The sequence below is a fragment of the Lissotriton helveticus genome, chromosome 12 (assembly GCF_964261635.1).
Source record: "Lissotriton helveticus chromosome 12, aLisHel1.1, whole genome shotgun sequence".
Taxonomy (NCBI): Eukaryota; Metazoa; Chordata; class Amphibia; order Caudata; family Salamandridae; genus Lissotriton; species Lissotriton helveticus.
The window spans coordinates 361,165,444-361,188,280 of NC_136073.1; positions in this window are offsets into that span (position 1 = coordinate 361,165,444).

A 22,837-nucleotide genomic window follows, 5' to 3' on the forward strand; every position below is an offset into this window, starting at 1 on the left:
AAGACGGGTGAGAGGCTCTGAACCCGGCCGTGCCCCGGATAGGATTTTGACAGTCCGGGGCCCCGAGTGCTGTGAGGGGGGGGGGCGCGTTACCAGCGGCGTAGAGCTCCAAACAAAAGAAGCACTCGGTACAGCTGGCAAAGGGGTGCTGGTATTCCCCCACGGGACTGCAGGTGTCGTGGGCAGTGAAAACCTCGATTGCCACAATTTGATTAGCAGATTAGCAGAGAGCCGCAGGGGCTTTAAAATCGGCTGAAAAGTACCTGAAGTCACTGCCTGAGTTGTGAGGTCCTCCTCAGCACTGGTCCTGCAGCCCGGGTCCAGGCAATTTTAATTGATACAATTCCTCTTATTTGCTACGAGCGAGTGCACATGTGTGGTTCTGACTACAGACTACAGACTACAGCCTACAGACTACAGACTACAGTCGCTGCTGCGGTGAGCCAGGTGTGAGCTGTTTGGTAGCCATTTGGGAACCTCTTTGGAAGTTACTTCGGAAGTGTGAATCTTGATGGTGCTGGTTTAGCACTTTTTTTTTTTGCTGCCGTGAGTCACTCCTGCGAGAGGATAAGACCTTTAAATATCTTCAGCAACATTAGCAACATATTGACTATATTAATTCTACCAACTTTACCAACGGTACGAACTGTAACCCCTATTATTATATTTTAAACTGTCTGTGGCCGATAGCGCTGCTGCTGTTGAATACCGGGCCAGGCCGGGCGGGCTGTCACACTGTCACACTGCCGCATCGCCGCTGCGCTGTAAAGATGCCCCTCCCTGACGGCAGCTGCTCCAGCCCTTGTTTGTTGTAATCTTGCTCACCCCACCCCACCCTGTTCCGCCTTGTATTACATCAAAGATTGAGGCCGTCGGTGGTGGTGGATAGTAGGCGTACTCCGGACATAGAGGGAGCAGACAGGCTTGGGAGGCCTGGGAGGTTTTGTGCTCTCAGGTATAAGCAGCAAGCAGCGTGTGAGCGTGTGAGCGGTGCACCCATAGACCGCCAACGGTAGGGTGTGGCAGCCTTAGGCTACTGTGATCAGACAAGGTAACACTGTTCCCTGTGTGTACCTATTTTGGGGAGTTGGTTGATGATGGTGAGATCTGGTCGTCAGCGCAGGGCTTTGCCCGAACTAAAACAAAGCCTAAAGCCAGTGGTATCCACTGATGAGGGGTCTCATGAAAAGCAAGCTGAAAATGAGGGGATTAGAGGGTCAATATGTACAAGTAGTGACTGTGTTTCATCAAGGGAACTCCTGAGTGAGTCAGCAGAGTCGTGTTCCACACCTTTATCCCCTATATCTCCCATACCCCTTGGGAAGATTCAGAAAATCTCCAAGACCGAAGCTCAACCGTCGATTAAGAGTTTCTTTTTTAAGTATCATAATAGTCAGACTCAAAAACAAAAGACAAACATAACTAAGAATATTGACTCTGTTACGGAATGTGGAAGATTTGACTCATCATCTTTGGCTCAATGTCTAAAAAAGGGCCCGTCACGTGTATCAACTAAGTGTAAAACTGGCATGGAATGTGTTAAGTCATGTGAAGGAGTTATTTACCCAGAAAGGAGCTTAAAGTCTGATCAACTCAGTTTAGTAAAGGATTATAATAATGAAAATAAAGATACCCCTGGTTTATGTAAGCAGCATGAAGTAAGTGGCCCTATGGAGAGGGGGCTAAAATCAGACAATGCGGAACAGGATTTAGTATCCCTTCCGCTTGAATGTTTTTTGAGGCAGCCTAGTAGGCCGCAGATGCTGACGCAAGCCCAAATCCACTGCCAAAAGTCTGTGGAAGACGCTGCATGGTTAAACCCGGTGGCGGACCCACAGACTAACAAATCAGAGGAGATGTGCAAAAAAAGTACAGAGAGTACAATTGTTGCTGACTCAGTAATAGACATCCCGTTTGGCCTAATCCAAAAAAGTGTGAGTGATATAGCAGTGGTGCTGGACCTTAATGCTGACAGTCTAAACAATAAAGATGGTGGGGTTGATTTAGTGTCAAGTCCTATTGAACAACCTTTACCAACTGGTGATGCTAGTCCTTTTAACTTCGACCAGTCTAGCATAATTTTGGAGAATAAGTCTATTCTGATTCCTGGTACGGCTAGCAGGCGTAACAACCCTAAGGCAAATACAAATGAGCAATGTCAATCCCGTTACGCAGCTGACTTATCTTTGTTAACTAAATTTGTTGAAAATTTTCAAATAAGATCTAGTGTAGTTGAAAACAAGTCCAACAAGCCAGAGCGTGGTGTATGGGACTGTATGCTAAACACTATGGATGCTATAACAAACTCACTTAATTTTCATTCAGACAAACTAGACATGCAGGTGGACATTTTAAATACTTTAGCATCACATGTTGTAGGGATTGATGAAAAGTTATTTCAGCTAACTAAACTTATATCTAATGTTCAAGCGGATAAAGAGAATCAGCTAATATCCTGCACATGTGCGCAATTAATCAATAACATTTCTGACCTGCCCTCAATTGTGGGCTCTATGGTCCACGAAGTAAAACTGTTGTCAGGCAGAAAATCTGAGGGGCGCGATGAAACTGTGATTCCGGGAAATAAAGTTAATAATACCCAAGTCCGGAAAGTTACCCCCGCATCGATTAATAGATATAAAAATACAGTTCAGCCGATGGTAATTGGTAATATTTGTGTACCTGCTGAGTCTGATCAATCCTCTAATTTGATAGAAATAGTGGAGGCAAATAAAAGCTGCATTAAGGAAAGTAGGACTATAGAACCTAAAGAAGAGCCCGTGGTTTTATCAAAAAGGGCGAGAAAAAGGTTAAGGAAGACTCATAATAGAGCAGTAAATATTAAAAGAAACCATAGTGTGAAAGTAATTATGAGTCCCCTTTTAACCACTATTCCTAAACCTGTGGCACTCTTTCCTATTTTTAGATCAACAAAAATCTCTGGACTTAATAAAAAGGAAAATCAATCTTCTAAAACTGGCAGTAGTTTGATAAACGAAGAGCCTGAGCCAATTGAGGGTTTCAAAAACCAGGCCCAAGCATTCTTAGGGACAGTAGGTGGGCTAGGTCAGTGAACCGATGAATCAGACCCCCAGTATGGTAAGCAACTTTCTTCTAAGCTGAATCTGACTGGTTCCATTCAAGATATAGTAGGTCCCAAAAATAATACGGGGGAAATTGAGCCAGTCCGACCAAGTGACGATGGAATAACCACCCAGGGAGACCATCATTGAAAAGTGCTAATTCCATCTGTCTACATAATAATCAGTACAGTCTGAGTGAACAGCCTGGTAGCCAAGATAAAAACCCACCTAATGGAAAATCACTAAAACCCGATATGAATAAACAGGTGGAGTGGCGTAGTATCCAGTTCCAACCACCGATAAAGCAGGGCGAATATATAAACTCGCAGGCTTTGAACCTGCCAATGAATGATAGAGTGATGGTACCGGGCGATTCAACGGTAAGGGGAGACATAGATCACCCTGTAGTATTGGCTGAATCGAGGAAAGTGGTTTTCTGTCCGCTCTACACTACGCGAGGTACTCATGATATTTTGAATAGGGGTAACATACTGAAATTATTAAAAATAATCCCAGATTTAAAGGATGTAGTATCTGGTGACCTAGACTCTGTTGAGTTCAAAATTGATGGTGGTAATAGGGAATCAACCATCACAACTTGGCTAAATAATGATATTGTGACAAAAATATTAGACAATGCTAAAAACTTCGAAAGTTGGGGGATTAAGGTAATGAAACCTCAAGGTCTCCAATACCCCACCCCATTAATTCCAATTAAAGCATTGTGCGGTCCAGTAATGAAGAAGGTTGCTCTAAAACCAATTGAGGTTGACCAGTTTAGAGTATTGAAAGGCGCCTCAGGGCCAACTTCAGATTTAAACAAGTTATGTGGCATTAAAATTAAAAGTAATCAGCCTGGATCGCGTGTGTGTGAGGAGTTAAAGAGGGTCATCGAGACTGTGGACGATTGGAGTTGACTCCCATCCACACTCTCAAGAAAAAATACAGTAAAGACAGACTGAAGTCGGGGGCACTTTAACTAATGTTCCTTTCTTCAAACTGTGCTCCTGGAATACGAATGGCTTTAACTCACTTATAGAGGACGTAAATGTTATAGGTTTTTTTAAATCATTTGACGTGTTAATTTTGCAGGAAACATGGAATATGTGTAGTACGCCACTGATCGGCTATCAGGAATACTTGAATGCGGCATCTAGGGATGCTGCTTTTGGTCGACCAAGCGGTGGTCTTTCTATATATATTTCTTTAAGTTTTTACGTTAAACACTATGAGATTGACATTCAAGTTAAATGGATGCAGTGCGTTAAATTGATTGCTAGACATTCGTTAATTCTTTTAAATGTGTATTTAAGTTTGAAAAAAAAAGGTTTGATCATTACAATTTAACCAGTTATGGGAAATGGTAACGGTGCTTTATTATGAACATATGGACTCACACTTAATTATTTCTGGGGATTTTAATACTCATCTTGTATGTTTTAAAAAGTGAAATATTGAATCAGATCTTCTTACTAAATGGTCTAATTGTGAGTTTATTAAATACAATTTAAAGATCCTGTTTGATAGAGATCATAATCCAACATTTAATAGAACTGATAGTTCATCGATTATTGATTACACTATATTCTCAGATAAACTTTCTAATTTAGTACAAAACTATGAGGTGATCCCAAGGATCGAGAGTGACCATAACCCCCAAATTATTACTTTTAGTTTTGCCTTTGAGAATTTGCCAGAAGCGAGAATATTAAGATCTGTCCCCGTCACTTATAATCTCAAAAGGCTAATATGGAGTGATAAAACCGAGAAGGATATTATTGAGTTTCTTCCTCTTTTAATTCCAGAAGCCTTGGTTTCAGGCCATAAAGGAAACTCGATTGTTGCCCTTTGGCCCTCCCTGTGTGATTCCCTCGTGGATAAATTTTCTAGGCGGGAACGCACAGAGGATGTTATGTTGAACCCAAAGAACCCGGGCTGGTTTTCTCATCGTTTAATGTATTTGAAAAAATCCCTTAATAAAACAATAAGATCTTTGTACAGAAAAGCAAAAGGGACCACCTACTTCTTAGTGTCACTTAAAATCAGAGTCCTAAAGAGGGGGTATAAGAAGGAAATCTGGAGAGCTAAATGATCATATTATGAAGAAACTTGGGCCAAACTTCATTTTGCTTGCAAATCTAGGGATTTACGACTGTTTTGGGGTATTATTAACAATTTAGAAAATTGACATTCTTGAAGTAATAGTGCCAATATAGATGAATCAAGTTGGATACGTTTTTTTAAGAAATCAAAAACTGGACTAGCATTTGTGGACGAAGCACTTTCCGACAATGCTGTCTCTTCGGAGCCAGTAGGTGGGTGTGACCCCCCAAGTGTCAGTGACCTTTTAACTTTGAATGATTTTGAGCCCTGGTCAGTGGACACAGTTAAAAAAGCCTTACTTAAGATTAGGTCTAATGGAGCTCCTGGCCCCAATGGCGCCGAATTGTATTTTTAAAGCTAGACTTATAAATTGGCCAGAGTTATTAACGCTCCTTTTTAACGAGGTTCTTAAAACTAGTCATATCCCGGACTCATGGAGGGGAAGCATTATAGGGCCGATTTATAGAAATGGCCCTCAGTACAACCCGTCAAATTACCGACTAATAACCCTCACAGATGTTGTGGCGAATATTTTTGCAAGTTGTCTGTTAGATGAGTTGGAATCCTGGGCGCTAAGAGAAGAATTGATACCCATTTTTCAAACTGGATTTAGGAAGGGTGAATCTACTCTGACAAATTTAATTTTATTAACATTGTTAGGCGAAAGAGCAAAATGTAGAAAACAAAAATTGTACATATGTTTTATCGACCTAAAAGCCGCCTTCGATTCCGTTCCCAGGAATATTCTGTGGAAGAAGCTTCTTAATTGGGGTATATCAAAAACTCTTCTAAAAATAATTAATTTATTGTACTCCAAAACATGGGTCCAGATTAAAATTGGCGACGGCAGTCACACCACCCGTCGACTTGATACAAATGTCGGCTTGAAACAGGGGTGTGTGCTCGCCCCTTGCCTTTTTAACTTATTTATGGCCGCCTCCCAGCCCATTTTAACAATGTAATTTCGCACTCGCCCACTGTGATGGGTAAAGAAATTAAATATTTACAGTATGCAGATGATACTATTTTACTCAGTCATACTATAATAGGCTTGAAAAGACTAATAAATTCATTTAACATATATGTTACCCAAAATGGCTTAACAATTAACGAAAAAAAAACAAAAATAATGTTAATAGGAAAGGGTAAATTAGGGGTAAAGGATTTGAATATTAATGGTCTAACAATAGACTGTGTAAAATCCTACAAATATTTGGGAATTACATTTGACGATGGACTGTCATTTAGACAGCATTTTAATAATTTGGAGGCTAAAGGAACTTCTCTTGCCTTTGCCTTTCGAAAAATGCGAGATAAGTTATTATGTCCTAATTATGACCATTTACTTAAAGTTATGAAAGCAAAGCTCATTCCCTCCCTAGACTATGGATCAATAATTTTTAAGGGTAAGGATGCAAAAATGTTAGAGGACATAGTTATAAGGTCTTACAAATCAGTTTTTAGGATACCCAGACAGATCCCGCGTGCCAATGTAAGACTGGAATATGGCTTAAGGAACCAGATTTTGGTCCGCCAAGCAGCATTTTTAAAAACTTTACTTGTATTATCTCGAGCGGAGGAGGGCACGTTAGCAAGTCTGTGCTGGTGCGAGATCTCGAAAGGCCAATGTTCGAGAAGCTGGCAGGATTACCTATCTGAGTGCCTTATACGTTTCGAATGCCCAAATCTGGTCGATGAAGTGAGGAGCACCACGGTATATAAAAAGATGTTGAATACAACTGTGGCTCTTCTGTCAGAGATTATGGATAAAGATGAGTTAAGAAAAAGAACCCACTTCTGGACTATAGCAAATTCTTTTGAAAAATTGTATGTTCAACCATATTTACTTTTTCATTTAAAACCCCTGTTTAAAAAGAAATTTATGCTCTTACGGCTCGGCATTTATCCAACCAAAGATGGAACCTCTAAGTGGGAGTGTAAATGGTCATCGAACGTCTGTAGGCTGTGCGGGCTCTTTGGGGAAACGTTGCTGCACATTGTTACACTATGTTAAAAAATGTGTCAGGAAAGGAAGCTCATTTTAAAACCTATCTTTAAAGAATTAGGAGTTAGAACTTGTAGATCCGCATTAATATCCTGCTTAAGTGGCGTCAATGTCTATAATACACAGCAATTTATACAATTTATCTTTAAAGCTGAAAAGAAATTATGTAAGGCTGATTCCTAAAGTAATGGATAAATCTGCAGGGTGCGAAGTAACGATTTTTCTGTTTTTAGGGAGTATGTGGGCAATTTTAAGGTTCTTTTAAATTAGTTTAAAATCTTGCGATATTTTAATGTTGTTTGATAACTTTTGTAGCTATGATTGACCCAATGATTTGAAAGATTTGAGTATGGTGCTATTATGTACAGATCAGTTTTAAAATGTATTAGTAACTATGTTATTGTAAGCACACAGCACTATAGTTTAGAAAATGGATTGTATTCTTTAGTTGCTGCTGAAAGCACAGGCCACCCTAGTATTGATGTTGGGATACTATTGTATCGCTGTTGCCTATAGTTATAGTCATTTTAGAAATCTAGTCATATTGGTTGCTTGTATTTAGCAATTTAATTTAATTTTTTATCATTTGAGCTAATTGCACTTTAACTGGAAATTATAAGCTGCTATCACATGTACTTTTGCACTTTACCTCCTAAACTGGAAAACGGTCAATCTGATGTCGGGCATGTTATATTTTAACTGGTAATTATAAGCTGCTATCACATGTACCTATGCACTTTACCTCCAAATCTGGAAAACGGTTATCCGATGTCAGGCATGTTATATTTTAGCATTGTATTCATATTCGTTCAATCAGACTTTGCGCTTGTTCTGTATTTTTGTTTTTGTAATGATTTTAATTAATCAACAAATAAAGCATTTATCACTTATCCTGCTGTTGTTCAGCCACCTGGTGCTCCACAGATGGTTTTGCCTCCTACTGCGCAACCCACTCTAGGGTCCCCAGCTTTGCTACCAGCTTTGCCTCAAACTCCTTTGCCTTCTACTTCTGTATCTTCTGAAGAACTGAAATCTTCATTCTCAGGGGTCTCACTAATACAAAAGAACTTGGCACAGAAGCTGAAATATTAAAAGACATCTTTATTAAATGTAATAAGTGAGGCCACGTCACACAGAAGCCGTAGCAAGTGAATGAGGTAGTCTAAAGGATACAGAACACAGAGGTCTTTTTTATGCTTAGGATTTACAAACTCAGCATAAAGAAAGGGGCAGTCCTAGCTTCTGCAAGCATACAAAATACCTAATATGGACATACAAGATCTGCAAAATATTAGCCAATAGAAAAACATCATGTAACCAGAATGTCCCCCTTACGTCGTGTTTCTGCCAGACCCATAACTTAATCAACTTCAGCACTTATAGGTCAATCAGTAATGGCAGAACATGTCTGTATGCAGTTAGGCCAGCTAGGGTCTGAGATTGCTTTCAAAGCAAGGACAGAGGGGGGTTTTCTACATGTTGCAGTCCAAAGGGCAGAAACACTTCATGAATAGAGCAGTCTGTGTAAAGGCAACACAAATTGATGACAAATGTAAGATGGAGTCAAAATTAAAGAACCTCAGACCTCCCTTTTGCCATTACACAGGCAAATCCTAAAATTATTTTGCAAACATTATGTATTTCAGTGACTAATGACAATGCCAATAAAACAATAAGAATCAGTCTCCAAACACCAATTCTATACAATCGCACGGGAAATACCCAGAGTCCGTCAAAGCCTCTTCTGGCAGGCTTCTATTGTCCATCAAATCCTGTTTCTGTTGTTTTCTTCCACATGGGCCTCTTCATTCAAGCCTTTCATGAAAATGATGTTACTCAGTATCCGTTGGAGTGCCTTCCTGGCAAACACTCACAGCTCACTTGAAAGTCTCAATGTCTCAATGCAGTGCACCAATATTTCCTGTACTGCAGGCACTACAGATAGTGTGCTCTTCATTGATCAAGGGCACAGATCATCTCATGCAGACCCAAGTACTATTAATCGGGGAAGAGCAACAGACTGTCACTCTCAGCAACACTTTCAGGCTCCAACACTCTCTTATTCAGTGTCAGAGGATGCTCGGGCTGCTCTTTCATGGGCACCATAATGTAGTGCCTTTTGCCAATCTCAAATCCTCAGGTGCACTGCACTTCCGGTGGAGCAGAGGAAAAGGGGTTGTGTGGCCAAAACTCAGGCCAAGGGGCTCAAGGGACTGCACACTGTCAGAGGTTAACCAGCATATGACAGGTGGGTGGAAAACTGAAGCCTCAAAACAACAAGAATCCTTCTCTTTTGCTCTTTGCACTGAAATTCTGGTTCTGTGGCAAAACCAGATCCTCCTTCTTTTCTGATTTTCAACGCCTTCTGATGAAGCAAGTACAATAGTTGGAGATATCACTGATGGCACGCTGGCGATCGCTGTCTGTGTGCTGGGACTTTAGGGCCAAGGTATGTAGCCCTCATCTGTAGCTGACACTGATGGGATTGTGGGTGAGTTCCGCAGGTTATCATGATTTAATCCCGTAGAACCTAGTGACGTAGGAAATGTGACACAGTTGTTTCCTTCAATTAAGTACAAAACAGTTCATTGTATAACAAGGGACTGCAAGCAAGTGGCCTGCAATCTTTAAAAGAGTGGCCATACGTCATGGGACATTTCTGGTCTAGAACACACTGTTATTCTGAAAGAATACAAAAACAAAGGTAATAAGCAAAACAGTGCCTCTGATTTCTTCAATTGGGTTTCCATATGAGAGCATATCCTCTACCATCTAAGGGTAGATAGCGACATGGGAATTCTATCTGAATGGATGTCCTCACACATAGTGGCATTGTCTAATGGGGCAAACACATTTTTTTCTCAATGATTACATATAGGTGTTCCTAAATTCCTTATCTAGATCACCTCAAAAGAGAGATCACATCACACACACTATCAGGGACGTGTAGATACCTCCCCTTAATAACTGTGCATCAGGTGGACCATACAATACAAAAGCTAATGATCAAAATGTGGAAACAAAAGACAAGAACTAGAGAGTCCTGGTATTTCCATTATTTAAAATACATCTGGTCCATCAAAAATTAAAGCAGCAGGAAAAAGGAACTAAAAACCAAATTAGAATAGTCATTGAATTTGTCATATTCAAAAAAACGTAAGGTGTCTCCTATTGAGGTAGAAAACCAGTCTGGTCATACAAAAGGGAATTATGCATAATATGGGGTCTCTGGTACATTACTGCAGTCTGGAAGTGTGAACCTGAGCAATACACCAACTGGTGAAAGGAATTTGGAAAAGGGAAATGGGACTAGGTAAAAATGAAGCCTTGTTTCCTTTAAGGTACTAAGCCATACACTACTTAGGAAGCAGAACAAAACTGACTAATGTAATAGAAAGTAGGTCACCATGTATAAGAGTCACAAATCTATAATTTATCCTTACGTCCAATCAAGGATACATAATTTTAGGGCTGCCTGTTCCTTAAAGGAAGAGGACAGTATCGTGACTAATTGCAGATGACACACTTTGATTCTGTATATCTCTTTTTTATTTTCCTTCAAATACCATTAAAGCCAAATTTGACATACACTGATGAAGTGCTGTCTGTCTATCTGTAAAATTTAGTGTCAGAGCAAATCTACCCAACTGTTGTGATAAATTTGTAATAGTATCAAAAAGCAGCAACATGAAACAAAAACATGCATTAAAAAACACACACAAAACGCACATATCAAGGCATCAGATATACTTGCGTATATCAAGCACAAAAAGCATAGACAAAACAATAGCATATGTAAATAAGCGGTGACACACAACACTATTGCATGCACTTTTATGCACTGTGAAACTGCAGCTCAAAACAGAATATTCAGGCCTGCTTAATTTGTCAGGCTGCTTCTGACACACAGGACCAGCAGGAACAATTCATAAAAGGATAAAAATGCAAAAATATGTAAAACACACGAACATTTCTGCACATAACACACAAAATATCAACTGTAACAACCATCTTTTGAAAACATGCTAAACCTTTTTAACTTTCCAAAAACTTTTTCACAGACACTCTGCGTGTCCCGTGCACCAACACCCTTTGAGGCCCTGCTTTTCCAAGCAATAATTTCTCCATCTGTTTACACTTACTCCTAACTCCCACCTCACTCTAAGGCTGAAAAAGACAAAAAAAACCTTCCCAACTCTTTCTAACCTGCAATAACCAACCCTATTTAAAAACACATGATATATATATTACTCCTGTTAGGGGCTACAATTTATTTCTATACTTAGATTATTAAAACAGTTACTGTGACTAATTCGCAGAACATAACACACATACCAGTTTTTAGAACAAATGCTTGTTTCCAATGGTACTCATTTCATCTACCTTAAATGGATGAAGGCTCAGTTAGGTCCAGCAAAAGTTTAAACCTTCCACCCTGATATTAAACTCAAACCTCTGCACCAGGCACATTGGCTCACTGACCTATTTAAAAGGAAACCCAAATGGGAATAACCTGCAAATTTGTATTATACCTAAATGTATGCATTTACTGAAGCCTAAAACACTTTTAAAGCTATTGTAAATGGCAAAAATGCCCACATTTTACACAAATTTGACTTTAACATTTGGGGCACTTAAAAATAAATATCTTATAATAATGTTACATATTAGTCATCCTCAGAATGTTCTTCACAAATTGCAGAGATTGAACATTAAACATATCTCTTGCAAATCCTGAGAAAAATGAGTTTTTCACGCCTGCGTCAAGTGAAATTCTATATGCTAATTTCCTCATTATGCAGTATACCATAACTTAAATTAAATTATAATACTAGGTGGTCACAGTATAAGTATTAAGCTACATGAATAGTAAAACACGAATTTTGTAGCACTGATTTTTATAACCCTATCAGTTTTGATAATTCCACATATTAAGGCTCTGTAATTCCTTGAATCTGACTTCATTTTCTTTTTTCTTTTTTCTTTTTTTGTGCCACTTAGGCTGACGAACAAAGTGGCCTGGCCTCCCCAGGTCATGTACACATTAACCAGATTAAACTGTAAGAACTAACTTTCGTCACCCGAAACTGACCTGCAAAGCCAATTTCCCTGATTGATCTTTATCTGAGATTGCCAATCAATGTTCAAGACATCGTTAACTTTTTAGTTTCCCTGGACTTGCTCTATCTTGTTTCAGCATCTTTTATGGTTTCTTTTTAAATGTTTCTTCATTACATGGGTTAATTATTACTTAGCAACTGAGCCAAGAGTTTGCTTACAGAAATGCTTAAAGAAAGGAAAACCCTTAATTGAAATGTCTTCCTCTAATATAAAATAATGAACCTTATTTTTGTAACCTTTTTAAAACAACATTCTGAAATGCAAAGTTTTCACCCGTGCAACTGAGGGGAAAATCCTGGCTAAATAAAAATTCCTGTTTATTCAGCTTGTCTCTAAGTGCTTGTAACAAGCTGGCAGTCTTTTTCAAACTAAAACATATCAATGCGTGTTCTATATTATTTTGAGTACAGCAGGAATTTACTTCAGCTGATCTGTTTACCTGTTAATACCTAACACAATGTATCTAAGGAAAATGCTGTAAGTTTATTTATTTTTTGCAAAACACCCAATTTCGTTTTTGGGGACTTTTTATTCCTAGTGAATGTGAATTTACATTTTAGTTTTTAAACATTTAGACATCTTGCTTAATAGGCTGAAAACATCAAAAAGAAACACAAACACACATTTGAGCTCATTTCAGACAAACAGAAAGGGTTCAAACACTCAGGACACACAATACGGCGCGCTTTTAGCCATGCATTTCGTGAATAGCGCCAACGCTATGTACTTACAGAAATTGCACTAATGAGAAAACCACATAGACATTTAAACACACATTTAATCCACTTAGCAATACTCAGGACAGAAATAAAGGACAGCCCACAGACTGTACTTAAACCAAGCGATACAAAAGGGATGATGGACGGAGCGTTTGAGCAAATCAAACACTCACCCCCAGTCAACTGATCTGGGTTTAATGCATCATCATTCTTTAGCCCACTCAGCCACCCCAGTTCAGACATGGCTATATGCAAATCAGTCTGACCCTGTGCCTCATGGGAACAGTCCAGCCCGAACTGCCAAGCCATGTCTTCCCTGGACCGGAAACAAGCATCCTGGGACCTGTTTCGGATTCATAATCCTCATCAGCCAGGCTATCTTGAATCCAGTGGCCAAGTGAGCAAGGGACTCACGTCTGAGCATACCCTGCCACACTAAGGGCGAACAAAGCGATACAAAAGGGATGCTTGTTTCCGGTCCAGGGAAGACATGGCTTGGCAGTTCGGGCTGGACTGTTCCCATGAGGCACAGGGTCAGACTGATTTGCATATAGCCATGTCTGAACTGGGGTGGCTGAGTGGGCTAAAGAATGGTGATGGATTAAACCCAGATCAGTTGACTGGGGGTGAGTGTTTGATTTGCTCAAACGCTCCGTCCATCACCCCCCACCCCCTTTTGTATTGCTTTGTACTTAAACCAAACCATTTGTAAATACTAGTTGTAAGTCATATTTACAAGAAACGCTTCTCAATTGTGTTCCAAAAGACTGCAAAAACAGCCCAACAGACTGATGTATGTCCAAGAAGCGAAAATACACTCAATTCACTAGCTTTGACTAGCAGAACACCAAAAATCGCTCTGCATATCTTAATTCATAAAATTGCACAGAACAAAGGATTCTTGTATGTATTATGTCCATACTTTAATTCCCTGGGGATACAAAATCACCAAGGAAGAAATATGTATACCTAAACCTATTTAGGTATTCCCTCTAGGGAAGCCGGCTAGTTTACTTCACGTCACAACATGGTACCTTCCAAATATAAAGCAACACATTCCCATGTGAGCTTTCAAACAGGCATGCCCAAAATATTGCAAAATATACAATATTATAATCAAAATAGTGCTTAATGTACTTTTCGTACGTGCACCGTTCAACTAAACCAAATAGAGAAAATTCTCCTCATTACCTGTCTACACAAATTGCAATTCGCACATACAAACCTATACAAATCCAGAAGTTGGCCAACACAAATTCCAAAATTCCAAAGCTACAGTAAGCGTTACTAAACTACCTTACTCTTACCAATCAAAAAGGTTATCCAAATTCTAACTGTCAAGTTCTAAATGACTTAACGGTCTCTTTGTGTTTTTTTTTAAATACTCACGCCAAAAAGTTTCTCAGTCAGGAGTGACATCATGTGGAGGATCAAAATCAGGAAGATCAGAAATACACTGGGCTGCAGAGACGAAGAATCCCCAGAATCCCTGTCACAGAGTACCTTCTTAAAGAATCCTGTCTTGTCCTTCTCAGTAGCTTTCTGTCTCCTGACAAGATCACTCCCACAGAAAGTCACTTCTCTGATGAAGCCCACGTTGGCCGCGCCATTTGAAGAACTGAAATCTTCATTCTCAGGGGTCTCACTAATACAAAAGAACTTGGCACAGTAGCTGAAATATTAAAAGACATCTTTATTAAATTTAATAAGTGAGGCCATGTCACACAGAAGCCGTAGCAAGTGAATGAGGTAGTCTAAAGAATACAGAACACAGAGGTCTTTTATATGCTTAGGATTTACAAACTCAGCATCAAGAAAGAGGCAGTCCTAGCTTCTGCAAGCATACAAAATACCTAATATGGACATACAAGATCTGCAAAATATTAGCCAATAGAAAAACATCATGTAACCAGAATGTCCCCCTTACGTCGTGTTTCTGCCCAACCCATAAGTTAATCAACTTCAGCACTTATAGGTTAATCAATAATGGCAGAACATGTCTGTATGCAGTTAGGCCAGCTAGTGTCTGAGATTGCTTTCAAAGCAAGGACAGAGGGGGGTTTTCTACACGTTGCAGTCCAAAGGGCAGAAACACTTCATGAATAGAGCAGTCTGTGTGAAGGCAACACAAATTGATGACAAATGTAAGATGGAGTCAAAATTAAAGAACCTCACTTCGACTCCTACTGTTCTTGTCCCTACACCTCTTTTGCCTCAAAATACTTATTCTCCTGTTCTTATGTCTGCTTTTTCTCCTTCTGCTCGAAAACGAATGACCGAGACTGTTGTTAATCTGTTGTCTCCATTGTTTGGGTCACTGAATATGACCCCTGTTTCGGAACGAAAGCAGAGACGTAGTCAGCTTCCTAGTTCCGAGGAACGGACAGTGTTGGATTTGTTGGCTCGTAGATGGATTTTAAATGCTTCTAGGTATGATTTGCAAGCGGTTATGGATGTTTTCTTTCAGTGGGAGCCACCTAAGCAAAGGTACGTTTTTGATGTAATGTGTACTTTTCTTCGTCAGGAATGGGAAGATAATGAGTTGGGTTTGATTCTGCAGGAAGTGCTTGATGTTCAGTCCGAATTTGCTAAAGGGACGATAGTGGAATCTGATGTTACAGATGCCGTGGAGACGATACTTGTTTTTAGGTCTAGATTACCGCTTCAGACATTGTACGAACCTGATTCCTCTGTTAGGAGGAAAGTGAAGCAGTATCCTATGAGAGAGGTTCCCCCTGTATGGAGAGAGGAAGTTGTTGCTAATGTTAATCAGGTTATTCAGGGTGTACCGGCACATTTTCAGCGAGTGTGGGTACATGTTCCTTGGAAGAGAGCAGAGGTCTTGGCTCTTAAGCAGACCTTACCTGACCCCCGTAAGAATCCTGCCGGTTATTATAAGGAGTTGTCTCAGACAGTTGAAGCGTGTATTATGAATATAGCTGGCATAGATATGTTAATGGGTAATGTAGTTCCTCAACCTTTGTGGGCGAAGATTCGTCATGAGAATCATGCGCAAGAATTAGGAGATACGTGGGCTAATATTGTTGCTGCAGATGGTCGGCAAGTAGGAGGTGCCAAACCTGAGCCCTTAGTTGCAGAATTACCTGGTAGGATTATTAATTTAATGAAAACTATGATGCCTCCTTTACGAGTGAATTGGGATAAGTTAGCAGCATGCAAACAAAAGAAAGATGAGAGTGTGTCTGATTTCTTCACGAGGTTTGAAGAAACGTTTATCGATCATAGTGGTCAGGACATGAGTACTGAAGGTGGTCAAAGGTTGTTCGTGGACAAATGTGTCTTTAATTTGCTTCCAGACCTTTCTAATAAGTTAAAGGACTCTGAGAGTTCATGGGCTGTTTCTTCGTCGGCCCAGATATTGGCTACTGCACAATATTACGAGAATAGGGATAAAGATGAGAAGGATAAAGCAGAGAAGAAAACTAAAGATTTAAAGACGAAAGTTCTTTTGCAGCAAGCTTATCCGCCTCATCAGAAACAGCCTCAGTTTCAGCAACCTCCACAGTTTCAGAGATTATTACAGAAGCCTGAGCCTGCACAAACCTTCATCTCTTATTCCTTACAGAGACTTGGTTCGGCGACAACTCCCTTCCCTCTCTACTAGCTGCGCTCCCTGCCTCATATTATGCTTTACGAGCCGACCGACCCTCCGGCAAATTGGGCGGCGGCGTCGCCCTGATCGCCGTAGAGAAATCTCCTTTCAACCTCTAGTTTTCTCCCCCATCGGCTCTTCAGACTTCTTAGTTGCTCGCTCACTCTCCTTTAGTACCCCGCTCACCTGTCTTCTTATGTACCGCCCCCCCACCCTCTCAACTCTTTCTTCCTAGCTTCCAAGATTTGGTGGCCACTCTAGCAGTTAACAACTCCTCCATCTTGGTGTTAGGAGACTTTAACTTTTGGCCCTCAGACCCGGCTGAATGTTCTACATCGAAAGAGTTCTCGGATACCCTTCGTTCCCTCAACTTCGTCCCCCACGTTCACTCCCCAACCCATACCCAGGGCCACATCCTTGTTCAGATCTGGTCCCTTAACTGACCAGTAACTTCTCTGCCTACCTCCCCTTGCTCTTTGTCTGATCACTTCCTGATCTCATTTTCCCTACTCCTCAGCTCAGTCCCCAAGTCCTCTCCTCCCAAAAACATCTGGGCGCGCTCCTGGAACCACGCGGATGTGGCCTCTCTGTCCGCCATACTCTCCGCTTCCAGCCCGGACCTTTACGGGTTGTCGTCTTCCGCGCAAGCCGACTCCATTAACTCCTGGCTTCGATCAGGCTGCGACTTAGTCACCCCCCTAAGGCGGGTGTCATCCAAATGCACGAACGGCGCGAACCGCTGGTTCAATGAGGAACTGAAGGCCCAAAAACTCAGTGTCCGCCGTGCGGAACGGACCTGGAGGCGAGACTATTGTCCGAATCTTAAAAATCAGTACATCACCCTCTAGGCATTGTACAAAAAATCAATCTTGGCGACCAAGAAAGCTTACTTCTCCTCTAAAATCCTAACTGCCGAAAATCAGCCCAGAGAAATTTTCTCCATCGTTCACGATCTTGCCTACTCTGACCGCGTTACCCTTAAACCCTCTCCCTCCCAGCTCTTATGCGATTCCCTCAACTTCTTTTTTCTAGACAAAATTTCTAACATCAAAGCAAACATCCCTCCCCCCCTCCTCCTTTGTCGACCCCCAGTGCCCGTCAGTCGTAGCATGCCTTGACTCCATCCCCCTTCTTACAGAAGAATCCTTCCTCTCCCTCCTGCCCACGGTCAAATCAGGCTCCCCTCTGGACCCTTGTCCTGCTCACATCCTGAAACAGATCTACTCAGCCTGTGTGCTGCCCCCTCTTAATTTCCTCAATAGCTCATTGTCACAAGGCATTGTTATTCCACCCCTCAAATCGGCCATCATCCTTCCTAATCTCAAAAAACCTGGCGCTGACCCCTCCGCTCTTGTCAACTACTGCCCCATCTCTTTCTTGCCCTTTCTGGGGAAGGTACTGGAGCGCCTTGTGACCAGAGCGCTTAGTACCTTTGTGGAGCAGAATAGTGTACTAGCCCCCCGTCAGACTGGGTTTCGCCCCGCACACTCCACGGAGTCCGTAGTGTTATCGGTCCTCGACAACCTCAGAGAGGGCATGGACACCAACCACCCCCAGGCCCTGGTCCTCCTCGATCTCTCCGCCGCCTTTGACACGGTTGACCATTCCATCTTACTTTCCCGTGTCAGGGCGGCGGGGATTGGAGGTTCGGCCTTGGTCTGGCTGTCCTCCTTCCTGAGAGACCGCACCCAGGCAGTGCGCTTGGGTGACTTCTCGGCGGACTTCCGCGCAGTTCAATGCGGGGTCCCCCAGGGCTCTTCCCTTTCCCCTCTTTTATTTAATCTGTATATTGCCCCTCTCATTTTTGCCCTTCAACAGCTGGAGGTCTCCATCTATAACTATGCGGATGACCTCCAGCTTATTTTTTCTTTATCCACATCCCCCGAGTCCATGTCCAACTTCCAGTCTGTCATGGTTTTCATCCGGGACTGGATGAACTACAACCACCTGAAGTTAAACCCCGACAAAACGGAGCTGGTTTTGACAGGTGGTTGCTCCAGTCCCTGGACCTCTCTCTTCTGGCCCCCCTCCTTAGGTCCTCCCGCTCCCCCTTCTTCATCTGTAAAAACCCTTGGGTTCAAACTGAATGACCAACTCACCCTCCACTCCCAAGTCAGCTCTGTTGTGTCCTCTTCTTTTCTCTCACTCCGCACTATTCGTAAAGTCTCTCGTTTTTTTTCTTTTCCTGCCCTTAAGCTCATAGTCCTGGCGATGGTAACCTCTCGCCTGGACTATGGCAACGCCCTTTACTGTGGCATGCTCGCTTATAGCATGCGACAACTCCAGCTGGTCCAAAACCAGGCGGCTCGCCTGGTCTTCAACTTGGCCAAATCCCATCACGTCACTCCCCTCCTCAAGTCCCTCCACTGGCTCCCCATCCGAGCACGAGCCCAGTTCAAGCTGGCCTGCATCACCTTTCAGGCCCGGATTGGCGCAGCCCCTGCCTTTATCTCTTCAGAAATCAAACCCTACGTCCCGGTCAGGGAGTTACGCTCATCCGCCCAACAACTGCTCATAGTTCCTCGCTTTAAACGCAAAAAGTGGGGAGGCATGACATTTTCTACACTTGCCCCTGCGTTTTGGAACTCTCTCCCCGCTCACCTCAGATCCTGCGCCCAATACACTCTCTTCCGTAAGGCGCTAAAAACTTTTCTTTTTTCACAAGCCTTCTCTACATAACTGCTTTTTCCTTTTTCCTCTGTCTTCTTGCCCTCCTGGGCTCAGTACTTTATAGCGCCATGAAACCGCCAGGTGTACGCGCGCTCTACAAATATTTTAAACTCAAACTCTTATGCTCCCGGATTTTTTCCTGGACCTAATCAGTGTGCTTACTGTAGAGAGGAAGGTCATTTCAAGAATAGTTGCCCGGCTTTGTTACAGCGTGCGAATGGTGTATCTGGTTAGAGAGGTCGTGGTGGTTTCCAACAAGCTCCAAGGGGTAGGGGGCGTGGTGTGTTACCCCAGAATGAGCGTTCCTCTTCCCTTCAGAATTCTGTAAATTATTTTGACAGACAGAATGTTCCGAGAAGTCAGTCTGCCCAGTACTATGTTGAGGATTACTGTGTTGAAGGTGAGAGTGTTGGTTATAATGATAGCTAGGACAGCCAAGGACAAAGTAAGGGAGTAGTGTCAGTTCCAGTAGACCAGAGTGGACCTTATGTTGAAGTGATTACATCAGGTGTGGCAGAACCTTTTCTTTTGGATACTGGTGTGAGGAAGAGTTCTATTATGCACTCTAAACTTCCTGGCGCACCTTTGTCTGGCTTGACCAATGTTTCCGTAGGATTTTCAGGCGCCCCAGTTCGTAATCCGGTTTCTAGTCCTTTGTCTCTTTCTATTGGTCCTTGTGAATTGGAAGCTCCACTTATTCTAACGACTGGTTGTGTTGAGAATCTGTTGGGTTTGGACTTGCTGAAAAGACTGCATGCGACATTACATTGTTCTCCTTCGGGAGTACATCTTACCTTGGGTAAGAAAGTGATTTCTCCGATGTATTTGTCTAAAGATTGCCTTCCACTGGAATTGCATTCTCTTCCTGATACACTTTGGGCTACAGGTCCCAATGATGTTGGTCTCTTGCAGATTCCACCCTATGTTGTTACCCTTAAGTCAAATGCTAGGCTACCTCGTATTCCGCAATATAAAATATCGAGTGATGGCGAGAGAGCTCTTTTGGCAATTATTTATGATTTGGTTGAGAAGGGTGTAATTGAAGAAACGAGAGGTAACGTGTGTAACAGTCCTGTTCTGCCTGTCCTTAAGCGTACTGATGCTTCTCAGCCACCTGTGTATCGGTTTGTGATCGATCTTTCGAGAAGTGAATAAGATTGTGGTGCCACAGTTTCCTGTTGTCCCTGTTATCACTGCTTGGTTGACTCTGATTACTGCTTCGGCAGCCTGGTTTTCTGTTATCGACTTGAAGAATGTTTTCTTCAGTATTCCAATTGCCGAGGAAAGTAGAGATATTTTCGGCTTCTCTTTAGGAGGCCGAAGCTTCCGGTTTAAGAGAGCTCCTCAAGGTTATTGGGAAAGTCCCTCCATCTATAGTCAGGCGTTGAAAACTCAGCTTGATGATTTTGTGTTGCCTACTGGTGCTACTCTTATCCAGTATGTTGATGATTTGCTGTTTACTGCTGATGATGAAGAGAATTGTAAAAAGGCTACTCTTTCTTTGTTAGGACATTTGTCTGACCTTCATCATAAAGTGTCACCTTCCAAGTTACAGTATTGACGACAAGAAGTAACCTACTTAGGTCATCTCTTGTCGAAGGAGGGAAGAAGGTTGACCCCGGAACTAATTTAAGCGTTTGCTCAAATGACTGTACCATCCACACAGAGAGAAGTACATGCTTTTTTAGGTATCACCTCGCATTGTAGGCAATGGATCCCCAACTTTTCCTTGCTAGCGAAACCTTTGTTGGCATTAACTCTTAAAGATACTCCGTATCCTCTCCCTTGGTCTGATGATTGTCAGAAAAGTTTTTCTGAATTACGTGATGCATTGTGTTCGGCTCCGGTGTTGGGTACTCCGGACTACAGTAAACCGTTCACATTGTATGTTCACGAGAGAGAAGGTTGTGCATTGTCAGTGTTGACGCAACAATTTGGAGCCAAGCAGCGTCCATGTGCGTATTTTTCAGCGACGTTAGATACGGTAGCTAAAGCGTTGCCGAGCTGTTTGAGAGCTACAGAGGCAGCGGCTGTTTCTATCCGACAGTCTGCTGGTTTGGTATTGGATAATACGTTGATTGTGATGGTCCCACATGCAGTGGATACCTCATTGAATAGGACTAAGACTCAGCACCTTACTAGTTCACGTCTGTCAGGTTATGAGCTGATTCGTTTGGCTAGCCATGTTCACATTAAGAGATGTAATGTGTTGAATCCAGCTACATTGTTGCCGATTTCTGTAGAGACAGATGCTCAAGAACAGCATGATTGCTTTCTTCGAACAGAGGAAGAAACGAAGGCTAGAGTTGATTTGAAAGATACTCCTTTTACAAATGTTGATGGTACCCTATGGGTAGATGGTTCGTGTTTCAAGCTTCCCAATGGTGAATCGACTGCGGCATATGCCGTCACAACTTTACATAGAGTTGTTGAAACAGCACGTATAGCACAGAATTCAGCACAAGCAGCAGAGTTGATTGCATTGACTAGAGGGTGTGTGTTGTCAGAAGGAAAGCGAGTGAATGTTTATACTGATAGCCAGTATGCGTTTGGTGTTGCCCACAGTTTTGGGCGTTTGTGGAGAGAGAGAGGATTTCTTACTTCTCATGGTACGAAAATACAGCATGGGCAATTAGTGAATGAGCTTCTCGAATCACTTACTCTCCCAAAGCAGATTGCAATTGTGAAGTGTAGTGCCCATAAGAAAGTTGTGGATGATGTAGGTCGAGGAAATGCGTTTGCGGTTGAAGTTGCGAAGGAAACGGCGAAAGACATGATGAGCCGTATGTATGTCGCAGGCCCTGCTAATTGGGTTATGGCTGGTGGAATGTGTGAAGACACAATAGAAAGTGTGAAGTTGATTCAGGCTGAAGCTACAGAAAAGGAAGTGAGTACGTGGAGAGAAAGTACGGGTATGTTGGATTCGACGGGTTGTTGGGTTGAGTTGTCGGAACACCAGCGATGGTTGTTGCCTGATGCGTATGTGTACCCAGTGGTTATTATGGCTCATGGAATGGCTCACATTAGCTCGAAAGGGATATGCAAGTTGTTGGCTCCAGTATGGCAGAATGCTGGAATTCCTAAATGTGCTGAGAATGTGGTGAAACATTGTATGATTTGTTTGAAGTACAATCCTGGAAAGGGAACTCCAACTCCAGCTGGTCATTTTGCTCCTCCGACGTATCCGTTTGAGGTGATACAGCAAGATTATATTCACATGGAGAGATGTAATAATTTGAATTATGTCCTTGTGGTTGTTTGTGCCTTTTCCAGATGGATAGAGGCATAACCCCGAAAGGATAATACTGCCTTGTCTACAGCCAAGGTTTTGCTCAAAGAGTATTTCCCTAGATATGGTTTGCCGAGAATTGTATGGAGTGACAATGGGAGTGAATTTGTGGGTCAGATCATGAAGAAAGTGTATGCTGGTTTGGGTATCAATCAGAAATTCCATGCTGCGAATCACCCCCAGTCTGCTGGACTTGTCGAGTGCTATAATGGCACCTTGAAGTTGAAATTGGCT